At 37.8% G+C, this 16,929-nt stretch overlaps 1 protein-coding gene across 1 annotated transcript in view; it reads right to left on the bottom strand.

Annotated features, from left to right (window-relative positions):
• The window catches only part of LOC6034439, a 48,104-nt gene that overhangs the window by 5,427 nt on the left and 25,748 nt on the right, over positions 1–16,929 (bottom strand). Inside the window, exons 2-3 of the mRNA XM_038248698.1 lie at positions 7,639–7,711; positions 7,410–7,541 (exon numbers count right to left, since the gene is read on the bottom strand). The gene's annotated coding sequence lies outside the window, so the exon portion shown is untranslated. The remainder of the gene's footprint in view (positions 1–7,409; positions 7,542–7,638; positions 7,712–16,929) is intronic.

Below are 16,929 nucleotides of genomic sequence, written 5' to 3'. Positions count from 1 at the left end.
AAACTGGCTAGAGGTACTAGTATTTGACACAGAAACAACATTTAATAAATGAATTCACTTAAATCGATCAGATTTTGTACTTTTATTAGGGGTACGGACAATTATTTGACCTCTTTTTTTGACTATTTTCAGTAAACTATTTTTGTATTTTTTTAGAAAAAGTTTTTTGCAAATCCAATGACAGTGTCTTAAAAAGGATATTCTGCCGCGTCGATTGATGTATAAAACATGGTACTTTGGTCGTATTTTATGAACTTTTATATCACAAACATTTTCCGTATGGGGGGGTACGGACAAATATTTGACTCACTGTAGCTGGATTCGGTGATGGAAGTAAATGACAGTTCCGGCCTTTTTTAAGAGTCGTGAGGTCGAGTCGTGAGAGCGAGTTTTTTAAGAGTTTGTCACAGGTCGTATCGAGGTGCATCGATTTGGATTAGCGTTTCAGCGTTTGTTTGTGAGCCCTCTGTGACAGAGGAAAAGGGGGTTAATGGATATTGAAAATCAATGTTTCAAAAACAGTAAAAATCTTCAAATTGCTATCATGAAATCCAATTCTCTTGTTGCCTTGAAAGCTCTTTTGGAGGACTTCAAAATGTGTCATAAAGATCCTGGATAGCTTTGACTTTTTCTCGTAGCTTATAACTGTTAAAAATAGATATTTTTAAACCGCAATAACTTTTTGCAACAACATCCAACATCCATGCTACATGTCCATGTCAAAAGTCAGGGAATTTCTCGAAATATAAGCCTATGGTTTAACTTTTTGATCTCAAATTTGATATTTTCGGAATCCTCAGTAAATTTTACACTAGTTTGAGGTATTGGAGTTGTAGATTTGATTTGAAAACAGAGTAGTACCTAACGCTTTCACCTCGTAAACGGTAGAACGGGAGTTCAATTCTCAGCTCGGATCTACACAATTGGTGATCGTTTCCCTTCTGGAATCGATTGCTTGCTCAGATAGTGTACTATCATAAGCTGGACCTTTTCTGATATGTTTGTCAGGTAAAGGATTCGGTCCTAAATTTGTCCAATTTGATGATTTTCACTATTAAAACAACTTATTTTGCAAAAATATTGGTACAATCTTGCTTGCTCACTTCCTACTAAACTATTTATCACTAGATTTCAGTTGAAAACTTCTTAACTGCCCATATTCGCATAAATGTCCCATATGCACTTTCATCACTTTTGAGTGCATTTTGGTTCAAAATAGTGTGTACTTTCTGTAAAACCAACAATATGTATAGTACTTTGTTCTAGAAATATGGAGGAAATCCAGTTTTTTTTTCGCGAAAACCAAACACGTAGCCTTATGCGTGGTACAAACTAGCTTTGCGTTTTTCTCAGCTTGCTGTTTTTGCATATGGGACAGCTATGAAACATGCCAATGTTAGGAATTAGAAGCCATTCCCTACGTTGCTATGCAGTTGTTTACCTTTGCTATGGAAACGTCAACTTAGCGTAGATTTTGAAATATAACAATACTTCTCCATTGTAGAAGATTAGATTCCTTTTCAACTTTCTAAGTTGAGTGATTGTACAATATACATAAGCCATTAGGAAGACGACCTACGGAATGTTGACCTTAACACTAAACACTAAACTCTTCAAGGGCGTTCGTTCTCTTCGTGAAAAGAGAAGAATTTATTTTTGCCGTATTAAACTAAGTTTGAAGAGCAACATTAAAAAAAATTCGAGTTTCACACTATGCAATGTTGACCCAAGTAACGGTTTTGTAAAGGATGTCCCCAACCGAAGGCATCGTAAATTTGATTGCACTGCTTCGACTATCCGTACTTGCTCATATTTTCTTTTGCATTTGACCCGAACCATCACGACCCAAGACGAAGGCGAGAAAAGTGTTCAAGAGCGTAGAAAAGCTGCTGTTGTGTTTGCCGGATGAAGGAACACTTTCGTTTTTTTTTTCTTTTTTATGATAATACCGAGATCAAAAGGGATGAACTCATTTCTATAAAAATGTGTAAAGAAATAGAAGCACGAACATATTACGGAAAAGCTCCTTGTGCCAACGAAAGTGCCGATGCGGGGCTGAGTACAAAAGGAATAAATCGTTGGATTGGCAAAAAGCAGAATATTATAATAAAACACAGCGTGAAGCCATGCGGGATGATATTTCACAGCATGATGATGGGTGCTGGCTAGGTTCGTTGGACATACGAATCTTCCGACTGAAGCAAGCAAATCGTCCGAAAAATCGATGCTGGTGTGGCGAAAGACAGAGCGAACTTCTTCCTTGGAAAATCGCAAAGAAAAATGAAGCCGCCCCGTCAGGATCACTTATCAACAGTCCAAATATTTGTTGGAAGAAGGCAAGGAGCGTATTATAATTCTTTTTGGTAAATTTTTTACTTTTCGCAACCTTACGCTCAGTTGTTCAAACGAAATAAGTTTAGATTTCATATAAGCTGAAAGATACAACAACCGAGGGGATGATGTTCTCAATCTGTCACTTAAACAAACGAAACAGTCAAAAGAATTTGAGAAATTGTGTGCATCATGAAATTGTAATATTGTTGTATTCATTGAACTTACCTGTATTTTTTTTTAAATTTTGATTATTATTTAACTAACTTACAATGTAATTATTGAATAAGATAAGGGTAATTCTCTACCAACTCACACGAAATCGGGAAAAGTTGCCCCGACCCCTCTTCGATTTGCGTGAAACTTTGTCCTAAGGGGTAACTTTTGTCCCTGATCACGAAACCGAGGTCCGTTTTTTGATATCTCGTGACGGAGGGGCGGTACGACCCCTTCCATTTTTGAACATGCGAGAAAGAGGTGTTTTTCAACAATTTGCAGCCTGAAACGGTGATGAGATAGAAATTTGGTGTCAAAGGACTTTTATGTAAAATTAGACGCCCGATTTGATGGCGTACTCAGAATTCGAAAAACGCATTTTCATCGAAAAAACACTAAAAAGTTTAAAAATTCTCCCATTTTCCGTTACTCGACTGTAAAAAATTTTGGAACATGTCATTTTATGGGAAATTTAATGTACTTTTCGAATCTACAATGTCCCAGAAGGGTCATTTTTTCATTTAGAACAAAATTTTTCATTTAAAAATTTCGTGTTTTTTCTAACTTTGCAGGGTTATTTTTTAGAGTGTAACAAAGTTCTACAAAGTTGTAGTGCAGACAATTACAAAAAATTTGATATATAGACATAAGGGGTTTGCTTATAAACATCACGAGTTATCGCGATTTTACGAAAAAAAGTTTTGAAAAAGTTACTTTTTGCGTTTCTCTTTGTTTCGTCGTCCGTGTCTGTCGCGGGTGACCATGAATGGCCGTGATCGATGACGACCAACTTTTTCAAAACTTTTTTTCGTAAAATCGCGATAACTCGTGATGTTTATAAGCAAACCCCTTATGTCTATATATAAAATTTTGTGTAATTGTCTGCTCAACAACTTTGTAGAACATTGTTACACTCTAAAAAATAACCCTGCAAAGTTAGAAAAAACACGAAATTTTAAAATGAAAAATATTGTTCTAAATGAAAAAATGACCCTTCTGGGACATTGTAGATTCGAAAAGAACATTAAATTTCCCATAAAATGACATGTTCCAAATTTTTTTACAGTCGAGTAACGGAAAATGGGAGAATTTTTAAAACTTTTTTAATGTTTTTTTCGATGAAAAATACGTTTATTCGGAATTCTGAGTACGCCATCAAATCGGGCGTCTAATTTTACACAAAAGTCCCTTTGACACCAAATTTCTATCTCATCACCGTTTCAGGCTGCAAATTGTTGAAAAACACCTCTTTTTTCGCATGTTCAAAAATGGAAGGGGTCGTACCGCCCCTCCGTAACGAGATATCAAAAAACGGACCTCGGTTTCGTGATCAGGGACAAAAGTTACCCCTTAGGACAAAGTTTCACGCAAATCGAAGAGGGGTCGAGGCAACTGCTGTGTGAGTTGGCGGAGAATTACCCATAAAGCAATTGTTTGCATTTTGGAATAATTTATTTCCAAAAAGATATTTTTAACTGGTTTTTTGTTCAATGCGACTGAGTGTAGGTCAGTCGTCTGTTCCTTTACTGCGTTCAAGGAAATGGTGTTTGCTAGCCACTTGAGCGCGAGGCCATTGTCTCATACGCCGGAAAGGACACACAGTGACTGACGTCGATGGAAAGCCTCTCCGTTGCTCATGAGAGTGTGAGTTTTGACATCGTCGCTTCTAATCGCACTCGTTATGTTACGACGATGATGAGCGGGAACCATCCAAATGAGCCTCAAGCAAACAAGTCCCAAAAAGCTTGCTGAAACGCGAGTGAAAGTAACCCCCTGCTTGGTGCGTATGATGTGTGTGTGTGTGTGTGTGCGTTTGTCATTTGGCTAAAGTCTTTATCCTCGGGGTGATATTTATCTTGTACAATGTAACAGATATCACTTTCTGGCCTCGTTGTTATTCAAGGACGATGTGTTCATTTTACGCATTTGGCGTTTTGATTCACAATATTACAAAAATGTTAAAGTTATTATCGTTAAAAATCAACAACCAACATTTGACCTTTTTGTCATTGACAGTATAGCGCGATATAATTTATGTAATAAAAAAGCACAAGGTCGTAGCATTGTAACAGCAGAAAAGTCCATAATCCACGGCTCACAAATGTCACACGGCAACAATAAACTAATGAGTAATTTGAAAAACGATCTCCAGTTTGCCGCCGGATATTACGGTTTCCAACCGTTAGTGCATTTTCGTAATTACACTCTGGAAACGCTTTTTCCAAGTGAGAGTGAGTGTGTGTGTGAAGAGAGACAAGCTGACAGACATTCAGGGCTCCCCTCCCTCCCAAACTGGTGGAAGCATAAATTTCCATGTCCTGTGCAGAGTGAAAGCGATACCGATAAGCGCAGTATTCATTCTGGGGACAAGTCTGGTTTCGTACAACATAACATACTTTGCTCTGCCATTCCTCTCTGGAGGTGGCAGATTTCCACTTTTATGATTTATTCAAATTGGGAAATGATGCAGATGAGCACCGATGTGCGCAGCTGATTTTTCGTTTGATTCAACTTCGGAACATAATGAACTTTGCAACGAACTCTGGTGCCATCTAAGCTACAAATGAAATTTAAATTTTGAATATATGCTCAACTAGAGTGAATTAAAACAGCAATTTTTAGAGCACTTTGAAGCTTAGGATGTTTTTAGCTGTTTTAACATTGTTTTTCCACAATATTTTTATATTTAGGATTGCGTTCGGTTAAAATAAATGGCTCATTCCGTCGCAAGTGACCACGCGTCCAACATCGACCTTCACCAAATCTGCTCATATTTGGCATGGGGGTTGTTTTTGCCCCAAAAACAAAGAATCCCAAGTTTGGTGACATATGGTACCCCCCTCTTTTTCTGAGATTTTTGAAAAACTTCATATTGAAAATTTATTTTGCTAAGATTCAACTTTTGCGTATGTACATTTGAAGATTTTTTGACGTAGAATCGAATGGCGTACTCAAAATTTACGTACAGTGTTGCCGGATATGAAAATGTCGCGCTTTAAGTTTTAAAATGCATGTTAAGCCCTTTGGTCGTGCTCTTACGGAAAAACTGACAATTGTATTCGATTGCTGAAGGGGTATGGTTTCCAATGTGCAAATATTTTGTGTGCAGTTATGATTTGCACAAGGGGAGAATTTGGTGCAAAGTGTGCAATACTAAACCACCAATTTTGAACAGTACATTGCGTTAGAACATAGTAACACTGACGATAGTCAGTGATAGTAGGCCATGATATTGAAGATTTTTTTTTTAAATTTATTAACGGAAGAAAGTGAATGTCCAAATTGAATTTTGCATGTATGTATGTATTTGAACCCACGTCTTGGCAGGACTTGGCGTGGTTCACGGATATATCAAAATGACAAAATGTTTCATTTTGAGCGAATCAACCGAAATTGTCAAGTATTATGGCCTCAGAAGCTAGCCTGAAAATATGAGCTCATTTGGCTAAGGTTTAGTGGGTCCAGTTTTGACCCCCATGCCAAATATGAGTAGTGGTCACTTGGGAAGGAATTACAAAACAACGCAAGTTAAACAGTTTCTTCCTGGTTCTCGCTGGCATGAACTCTGTTCACGTTTACCCGAACTAATTTTTTTGAGTGTGGAAATGTTATTGAATAGATTTCCATGATTTGATGTTTTTCGATTGATTTCATGTTTTTTTACCATCCAAGTGCACATTTTGGTCGCTGTAATTTGCCGAAGTAATACAACATTTTGATATTCTTGTGTAATTTTGCCCTGAACGCGAGATATTGAAATTCAAAATCCTGGCAAAAACTATTTAATTAAAGCTGTAAAAGGTAACTTTCCCGCGTCCATTTATCGATTTATTTGTCTTAGAAAACCATTAAAATCTTGCATCAATCTAACAATGGGTTTCAACCAGAAATGTGCTGTGTCCTATCCCTCGCCTAGACCAGACCAAAATCCATGATAAAGCTGTCAGACCAAATCTGTCAGACCAAGACTGTCAGAACAAAGAGCAAAAAGTAAACAATCTTGGTCTTCGACGTCGGGGCACACAAATCAAAAGAAGTAAATTTGAAAAATAATTTTATTTTTCCAATTCAATAACTGGTTTTGGGCTGAAAAATTGAATGTACGCCAGAAAATGATAAAACAGTGCGGTGTCCTGTACATCACACACTTCCTCCGTCCACGCAGTTGCCAAATTTTTAAAAGAAGAATTTTCTGTTTAAAATTCTTTATGTAAATATGGGTATTCGGCGCCGTCGCTCCGTGCCATACTTTCATACACTTAGGAGCCCAGGGCGGCGAAGTCCTTGTAGATAAAAGGAAGACACTAGTGGTTGGTACTAGCAATGGTGGCCGACAGCTATAAAGTCAACTTCGTCCTGTACATCGACAATTAAATAAGCAGTTAAAAGCCTTATACTTCCACTTTAATTTTTGATCGCGTTTTCGGATCACACCTGAACGATCTTGAAATTATTTATGCGGATTTGTAATTCCTCTTATTCCATCATTCCCTTGGTTTCAACATGTTGTTTGTAGAAGCATTATATGTATCCTGATTCATTTTTTAATTTCCATTCCCATTTCTCGGCCTTATATCTTCATTGACAGTCAAATTACACACTCTAGGACTTTACACAGAAGAGCAAATATTTGCCTAGATATCCATAAGAAGACATACACGGAGAAAAAAGAGTTTCCACAATCAGGAACAAGCGTTCATGAACATGGGAACCACGAACAAAGTGTTCAAATTTCATGGTACGTTTTTTAAAATGTACCATCTCATTTTCATGAACGCTTGTTCACGATTTTGGGAACTCTTTTTTCTCCGTGTATAATAAGAAACCTGCAAGAATTTAAGCGGAAATGCAATTGTCCTTACCCTCTAAAGGTTCTGTGGAATTATGTACAAAGGTGCTCGCCTCGATTAGCGACACCGAATCTGTGGCCGTCTCTTGAACCTCCACTATCACCTTTTCCGGTCCACCGTGGTGTGGCCATCCCGTGTCCCACTCTGAAAGCGAACCGCAAAAAGGGGAAACATTACGTTGGTAATGGCGACTACTGATTGTTTGCAAAGGGAATTGTCAAATGTTTTCCGTTATTTTTACCTGGCACATCTTGACTGTGATATTGTTGCTGCTGTTGTAGTTGCTCATCGAGACTGTCGTAATCCAGTTTGAACTGCAAAAAAAAAAAGAAATGATGCGAAATTAACAGATGATCGAATTTAACTTTAAACAGTTTTAACCGTTAAAAAATATATGAGAATAGAGCAATTTTCTTTTAATAATCCTAACCACCCTCACGAAGCAACATTACAGTAAACGGATTATTTATTGCTTTCACATGGTGAAATGAATGTATAAACTGTTTACATTCACACACTTCCTCCGTCCACGCAGTTGCCAAATTTTTAAAAGAGGAATTTTCTGTTTGAATGGCCGTAGCGTAAACAATTGCAAGAGATTTAAATTTAGTCATAACAATTAGGGTACACACGAGCAGTTGTTCCTGTTCTGAGCTTGATGTGTGAAATAGTGAATGTAGGAGATGTTTTTTTCCACAGAAATTGTGAAAGAATAATTTACTTTTCATTCATTGGTTGTCAGTAAGGTCAGTCTTTTTAAAAGTTTTTTTGTGTCAATTGTTAACGAGGGACGTAGTTTATAAATATCCCTTCAGTCAAGCTTTTAATACAACCCTTAGACATTTTCATTCAATTAATGCAAATTAGTGCTCGGAATTTGTTTCTCAATGAAACTCGATTTCATACGAAGAGGAGAGGATTTATATTTGCTGAATAAATCAAATCGCAACTTGAGACAGAATCAACTGACAAATACTGCTCAGTTAATTTAATTTCTCACAAAAAAAGAACATTTCATTATGTGTAAATTGATCTCATCAATTCCACTGGTTATAAACCGTAGCCAGTCTGCAAGTATGCCGGCGATTATGTATAACTGAATAACAAATTATCCGCAATAATAAGTTTTCCTTCTTTTCACAAGTGATGGTTTTCTCTTTCCGTCTCTGTTTTCTTCGGTTCAACCCAGGACGAAAAGACTGCTGGTTGAGAGCAAGATTCTCAAAATCTTCATGGTGGTGCTATCTTGTTGTAAGGGTATTTCAACTCGATTTTAAATCTAAATGTTCTCTAGTGTTAGGAAACATTTCCTGAAATAGGACAACAGCTTATGTTCTGCAAAATGTAACGTGAACCAACATGAAACAACTCCGACTAAATCTTGAAACAAAAGAAGCCACTCATCTCCGGCTCCGTCCGAGAAAACAAATCTCTTTGATAATACAAACACAAATTCCACCGGCTCAGCACTGGCACTGACATTGGGGGTTGTAAAGCCAGTTGGCTGGCAGCCATTTGTGGGGTGAGATCCCTTGTCGTCTTACAAATTTGTATAATCGAGAGGATTTATTTTCCACTTTTCCATCCGGGGCGTGACACGATACGGTGTGACCCTCCGGAAAGCACATTTTCACCAGAGCAGATACAAAAAGCAAATTATTTCACACGATTTAACAACGAATGGAAAACTTATGGCTTAAAAAAATCCTAAAATAGCCCATAGAAACTTTTTCCACCACGACCACCCTAACTTCAAAGGCATGCAGCAGAGACAGAGAAAATATTTCCATTTGTCCAATCTGTGACAAGGGTCGAGCTGAATTCAAGCTTACTACTGTTACAAGGTTGATGGTTGTACAAATTGGACTTTTATCAAGTGGTTTCAGGCAAGGTTTCGGTTGAAATCGGGACCTGTGTTTAATGGGGGTTACGTGAAATATAAAATCTACTCGCTGCGTGTGATTTAATTAAGCTTTGATTTACCCAACCCGGGGGTGGTTTACCTTTTCCCATGAAAGTTTGCACCAAACCGACCCCAACAGACCAACCCCGATAATGAGAACCAAACAGCTCCCGAAAAGTAACCTTTCACGAGCAGAGCATTCTCACTGACGACCAGCAGCTTTACGTCGACGACACAATACCAAAGTAATGAAAAGCGAGATTGCGGGGAACAAAAAAAGAAAATTTCGCAAAACGGAAAGCGTTATGCTCAGTGGATGTGTTCTTGAAAAATTCATGTACCCTCACAATACTGCTTGTTTTCCGGAATTTTTCATTTCACTGAACTCCGGGGATGATGAATTTGATAAAACGCAATTCACTTGGCTGATTTACTCTCCCTCCGACCGGTTTGGTTTGGCTTCGGACGGAAGGTATTTTTGTTGAATTACATTTCAGCTTGCCAAACAACAGTCGACAAAGTTTATTTGAGGGGAAAAAATGATTACACCCAATAGAACGGGAACGGTTTGGGATACTCAAATCAAATTATTCGCTCTATAGCATTGCCTTGGCGTTCTCGATTGCGAGATTCCTACTCGAAACTAAGTGTCCGAAGGCTTGATTGTTGAGGCTATTGCAAACCTCTTTTAGCACCATTGCTTCCATCCAATCAGGAATTCGAACAGACGACCTTTGGATTGTGAGTCCAACTGCCTACCAGCGACTCTACCGAGACAGGACCCAGGGAGACGACTCCTGCACCTGGACTGAGCTTACGACTTAACCTTTTTTGGTTAGTCCGGGGCCAACATTTACTTCCCGTCCGACGGAAGGCGTGATCAGACATATTTTGTCTCGAAAAATGCCACCGGGACCGTCTGGGATCGAACCCAGGCCGACTGGGTGAGAGGCAACCACGCTTACCCCTACACCACGGTCTCGGGTTTGGGATACTCTGGGGGAGTTTTTACATGAAGTACCTGTGGTCAGAGTTCGGAAACTCACTCACGAGTTCCTCAACCATGAGGAAAAACTAAGTTACCTGCGAGTAAATTACTCATCACTCTCGGTGAGTGTGAGGGCCTTCCTCATTTACTCACAAAGAGGGCTTTGAGCGCTCATGAGGGCTATTTTAGAAAACATATTTCGAGATGTCAAACTCTACATCGGTGATTTTCTTATTAACTCAACAGCGAAAAAGTAGTCCTGTTGGTAGAGGCGCAGTGCTATCAATTAGAATTTTTTTATGACAGTGGTTCAAACCTTGATTTTTATCTGTTTTTTTTTCAGCGAGTTTATTTTTTTTAATCACAAAGTTTGTTGTCAGCTTCCAGCAGTCCTACCGACGGATAGGTCGGAGGTTGTTTAGACGGGGGATGCCTCTGCGGGTGAATTTTAACAGCTTTACCAGCAGTGGAAGGCCGTGTAGCTGAGGTAAGTGGCCACTGCCGGTCGTCGACAGTTGTACAAATGTGTTTTGGTTCAGAATCGGGACACGCCGAAGAAGTTGCAGTAGCTGCCGGTGACTTTGGCTTGGAGGTTCACTGAAAACTAAAAAAGGCCGATACAGTGCTTTGGACAGCTTTAGGCTAGGGCCACCGGCAGCCCATGAGGCTCCACTCCTGTTTCTTAGGCAAGACATATTGGTAGAACTGTCAGCGACCGAGAGTGGCCACAGTTGCACAGCTGTCGAAGGGAGTGACCATTACCCACAGCAACACGGACCGGTCACCAATCTTAAAATTATGAAAATAATTGCCCATCCGCTGGACTTTGACAATCCAAGGTTTCTTTTAAATCAATGAAAAAAAAAATACCAGACAGACAAAAAAAATATTGATACTACATTAATACCAACACAGAACCTTCGGATTTATAGACATTGACGCTACCTCGAATGTACAACCGATTCATATAAACACTTGATTTTGGATTGATGTTGTCAATGATTTTGTAAATAACAAATTGTTGGAAACGGCCTACTCACACCCTCATTTTACTCAAATATGAGTAAATTTACTCAGCCCTCACACTCACGGTGAGTATCGAGAGTGTTTGCTGTGAGGAAGCCTACTCGATTTGTGAGTGTGAGTGGTTTTCCGAACTCTGCCTGTGGTGAAAGCAAAAGCTTTAAAATATGAATTCTGTGTAACAAGAGTTTGTTCAAATATTACGTTAAACATTTAGTAGATGGTACACTGTCGACAAATGTATCGAAATTTTGATTGTTATTTAATGAATGTTACGTGAAGGTGATTCATAAGTTACATAGTTTTGAGGTACGTAATATTTCAACCAAGTAAACAAAAGATAAAAAGGAGATTGATCATTTGAGTAATTGAGACTGAAAGGAAAAATGGGTTATTCTCCGCCAACTCACACAGCAGTTGCCCCGACCCCTCTTCGATTTGCGTGAAACTTTGTCCTAAAGGGTAACTTTTGTCCCTGATCACGAAACCGAGGTCCGTTTTTTGATATCTCGTGACGGAGGGTGGTACGACCCCTTCCATTTTTGAACATGCGAAAAAAGAGGTGTTTTTCAATCATTTGCAGCCTGAAACGGTGATGAGATAGAAATTTGGTGTCAAAGGCACTTTTATGTAAAATTAGACGTCCGATTTAATGGCATACTCAGAATTCCGTAAAAATGTATTTTCATCGAAAAACACTTCAAAAGTTTTAAAATTCTGCCATTTTCCGTTACTCGACTGTAAAACAAAATAGAACATGCCATTTTATGGGAAATTTAATGTTCTTTTCGAATCTACATTGACCCAGAAGGGTAATTTTTCCATTAAGAACAAAAAATTTCATTTTAAAATTTCGTGATTTTTCCAACTTTGCAGGATTATTTGTTAGAGTGTAATAATGTTCTACAAAGTTGTAGAGCAGACAATTACAAAAATTTGCTGGGTTATTTGTTAGAGTGTAACAATGTTCTACAAAGTTGTAGAGCAGACAACTACAAAAATTTGATATATAGACATAAGGGGTTTGCTTATAAACATCACGAGTTATCGCGATTTTACGAAAAAAAAGTTTTGAAAAAGTTGGTCGTCATCGATCATGGCCGTTCATGGTCACCCGCGACAGACACGGACGACGAAACAAAGAGAAACGCAAAAAGTAACTTTTTCAAAACTTTTTTTTTCGTAAAATCGCAATAACTCGTGATGTTTATAAGCAAAGCCCTTATGTCCATATATCAAATTTTTGTTGTTGTCTGCTCTATTATTTTGTAGAACATTGTTACACTCTAAAAAATAACCCAGCAAAGTTAGAAAAAACACGAAATTTTAAAATAAATTTTGTTCTAAATGAAAAAATGATCCTTCTAGGTCAATGTAGACTCGAAAAGTACATTAAATTTCCCATAAAATGACATGTTCCAAAAATTTTTACAGTCAAGTAACGGGAAATGGGAGATTTTTTTAAACTTTTTTAGTGTTTTTTTTTTCAATGAAAAATACGTTTTTTCGGAATTCTGAGTACGCCATCAAATCGGGCGTCAAATTTTACATAAAAGTCCCTTTGACACCAAATTTCTATCTCATCACCGTTTCAGGCTGCAAATGATTGAAAAACACCTCTTTTTCGCATGTTCAAAAATGGAAGGGGTCGTACCGCCCCTCCGTCACGAGATATCAAAAAACGGACCTCGGATTCGTGATCAGGGACAAAAGTTACCCCTTAGGACAAAGTTTCACGCAAATCGAAGAGGGGTCGGGGCAACTTTTCCCGATTTCGTGTGAGTTGGTAGAGAATTTCCGTCAACTGGGGCGAATCGGGACACATGGGGCGAATTGGGACAGCAGTTTTAACAATGTAGGAGCACAATATTTTGATATTTCTGGGTGGTTTCAGTTAGAACAGACTCAGACCAACAAAATGTGTACATCCATTTCCAAATTTAAAACCATTAAATGCTCCAAACACTGCTGTCCCTATTCAGACTGTAGTCCCAATTCACCCCAGATGACGGTACCCAAATATTTTTAACGTAATTTCAATGTTTCAGTAGTAACACTGTTTTTTTAAAGCATCACACAATAAGTGACCGGAAAACGAAATTTCAAGCTTTTCTTTTACTTAAGTACAAAATATCAGTAATAAATAATTATTGTTCCTCATTTGTGAACAAGAATACATTCCTTATCTAATATTTGAATCTAATATTTGAAGCTTACCAAATTAAGGTTTATAAAACTTCAGGTTCACAAAATCTGTGTAACCTTTTAACATGTATTTTGCCAAGCCAGGAATTTCAGAAATCCTTCTTCTCATTGAATAACTTTCATTTCCAGTTTAGTATTGATTCAAAATCATTTTAAAAATAGTATTTCTGCCAAAATCAGACCAAAAAAGGTTAATTTTAGTAACACGTTTTGAAGGCAAGTAATAAGGGAACCTTTTGGTAAACAGATTTAATCCGAAATATCGTAGACAGAATGGTTGTCATTTGGTGCGTACCTTTGCCCCGCTCTACCCTATATTCCAAAGATATTATTATTTCGACTAAGTTTGTTTGATAGGAAATGTTAGAAAATTCGAATAAATGGCACTCTTAGTTTGCAATCTTTTTAGATCACTTTTTAAATTTAAACATTTAATTTTGTGGGTCTTGGAAAAAATCTTGATTACCTTGTATTTCATTTGTCAATATCAAAGTGCAAATAAAATAGAAAGTTAGCAAGGATTTATTAGATAATCAAGGCTAACAAACTTTAGTTTCCACCTTTCCACTCTGCACACTCTAATGTACTAGTTAAACCTCGTTTTCCGCAATGTGCATAAAGCGTTATGTTAATTTTCTAGTGCGTCGTCCCTTTACTTCTCAACACTTTCCAACTGTGAAAGAGTATGCATAAACCCTTTGGGAAGCCGGATGCAGGAAATATAACAAGACCCAAGAATGACAATGAATTATAGTGAAAACTTTAAACAGAAATTCCTTCTTGGCACCATATTGTTCCCCAGCCAGCCAGGGACACCCATGACGAGCTCAAGTGCAGTTCAGAGCGATGCCTTTGTTGCCTACTAATGGTATTATAATCTTGCCGCTTCCGGTTTGTCACATACACGCACACACATGAGGCTTGTCGCTGTTGTGTGTGTGTGTTTAATGCATCTCCCAGGAATATGCAAAGAATGTCTCGTCTAACACATGTGAATGGTATGCATTTAAGATGAAAAAAAGAAACAATACAGATATATACATAAAAGAACACAGACTCCAGTGCGGTTGCCGGCGTTTGAGTTCCGCAGAATTTATTCCGTTCTGCTTTAATAACCATTACAAGAACGGCTTCAAGCATTTTCAAGCATCCATTATATTCGCAGCATGATTAATTGCACTTGGAAGTTGAAAGAGGGCGTCCAAAATTGTTTACAGCGCGGGGAGTTAGTGATAAAGCAGACTACCCTTGAAACACTAATAGATTGAAAAGTATCTGTTTGTGATTTTTGGTCAAAGTTATACGCGTAATTAGTAATTAGTAAATCATCCAAATAAGGATGAACATGTTCATTAGATCACCCCCCAGACTACCCCTACCCCCCAGACTACCCTTGAAACACTAATAGATTGAAAAGTATCTGTTTGTGATTTTTGGTCAAAGTTATACGCGTAATTAGTAATTAGTAAATCATCCAAATAAGGATGAACATGTTCATTAGATCACCCCCCAGAGCTGTCAACCCTGCTGACGGTACTTCTATTTCGTTGATTGAGGATTTACGAAAAAAATGGCTAATTAAATCGATTTTTCAAAATGATGCCTAGCTGATAACTGATACAATGCGATTATGATAAATTTTCCATCGATTTGCTGTGTTTTCCAACTGTTTCAGACAGGTGACCGGTCACTCTCCTTATCCATCAAAATTGATGGAAATTGGCTCGGCAATAAATCGATGTAAACAGTCCCGTTTGATCTCTACCGGTTTGAAACTAATTGGAATGACTTGTGGTTCCGTTTCCGCCGTTGGCAGTTTTCGACATGTTCACCTGTATGTGTGTGTGTGTGTGTGTGTGTGTGTGTGTAGCAGCACACTACTACACCGCACACCCAACATTGATGGAGAGCACGCTAAAAGTTATGAACTTGTTGCATTCGTTTACAACATGGAGACCACCCCAGAGGTCGACAGAGGCAGTGTGGGTGGGGAAAAGTTAGTGATGTGATGCTGAAAGCCTGTGCAAACGAAACAAACTCAATGTGCTTGATTTCATGTAATATTTATGGAACACACTACATGCTCGCTCTGCGAACAGATCCTTCCAGCATTGGAACTGAGTTTTCACTGCCGTCTCTCCTGAATCGTTTATACTTGATAGAAGAAACTTGAAGGTTGTTTAAAGGGTTTTTTTTTTATTTCTTGAGTGGAGAGTCTTGTTTAAAAGTCCAACTAACTGTTTGGTGTATGTGTAAAGAAATTTAGACCAAATCAAAATCAAATTCACGACCCCCAGGTCTTTTGAGGTCTCTATTTCAAGTTTCTGCTCGAAAAGAAATTTAGACACAAACATAATTAAACTATAATTGCGTATAAAAGCATTTTTGTATCTATCAATTGAGAGAAACGCATTTTCAACATCACACATTCCAAGCAAATGTATCCTACATTGAACCAAAACTGAACAACTAAGCGCCTCGTCCAATTAACTTCGATTAACCCGAGCAGATGGAAATAACTTGGGAATAACATTTTTTGTTATTTGAAAATACTAGGCCAATAACATTTTATGTTATTTATAACAAGTTTTGTTATGCGCCGTTATGATTTTTTTGTTATTGGATTGTTATTGTAATAACAGACTTATAACATTTTAAGTTATTCTTCGAACAAATCTTTGTTATTATTTTTTGTTATTTTAACAACTAATCCGATCATCCCAATAACAGTTGGAGATATTCTTCCATAACAAAAAATGTTATTCCAAAGTTGTTTTGGTTTCCAACCAATATCAGACCAATAACAATTATTGTTATGATAACATAAACCGTTATTAAACCCTTACGCAAAAATGAATTTTTCAAGAAGATTCCATAACATTTTTTGTTATTTTAACAGTATTTGTTATTGAAATGGCATGAATTTAGTTATTACCGTCTGCCCGGGAAATTGATTTAATGGAGACGCAATGTGTTATGAACTTGTCAGCGGCTTTAATAATGAATTCAAAGCAGCTGTTGTTTTCGGATTTGCGATTCAACTTAATTGGATTGCCTTTATTCTTTGTTTGACACGTTTCATGGTCCCAAACTTTTTTTCAAGTTCAATGATGCTGTTCAAAGTAATGACTAAAATTCCGCAAAAACTTTTCAATAGGGCGGAAACAGGCAAAGGATGACGGTCGAAATCAAGTTATCAAGTTTAACTGTCAATGTTTTCGAGTCAGCAATAATAAATCATCCTAAAAATCAAATCCTGCATTGCCTTCTGTGGCCTTGGCACGAGCCGGGGTCCCCAAGGCGGCATGTTTGTACCGATAATAGCTTGTCAGCACTTTTATTGCTTTTTAACATGAGCCATGATTTATTGTTTCGCTGCAAGGCTCGAGTCGTGTTCCAAAACGTAACAAACG

The sequence above is a fragment of the Culex quinquefasciatus genome, chromosome 1 (genome assembly GCF_015732765.1).
Source record: "Culex quinquefasciatus strain JHB chromosome 1, VPISU_Cqui_1.0_pri_paternal, whole genome shotgun sequence".
NCBI classification, from domain to species: Eukaryota; Metazoa; Arthropoda; class Insecta; order Diptera; family Culicidae; genus Culex; species Culex quinquefasciatus.
The sequence above is the reverse complement of the archived record's forward strand: the minus strand, read 5'-3'. Positions and strand labels throughout refer to the sequence as shown.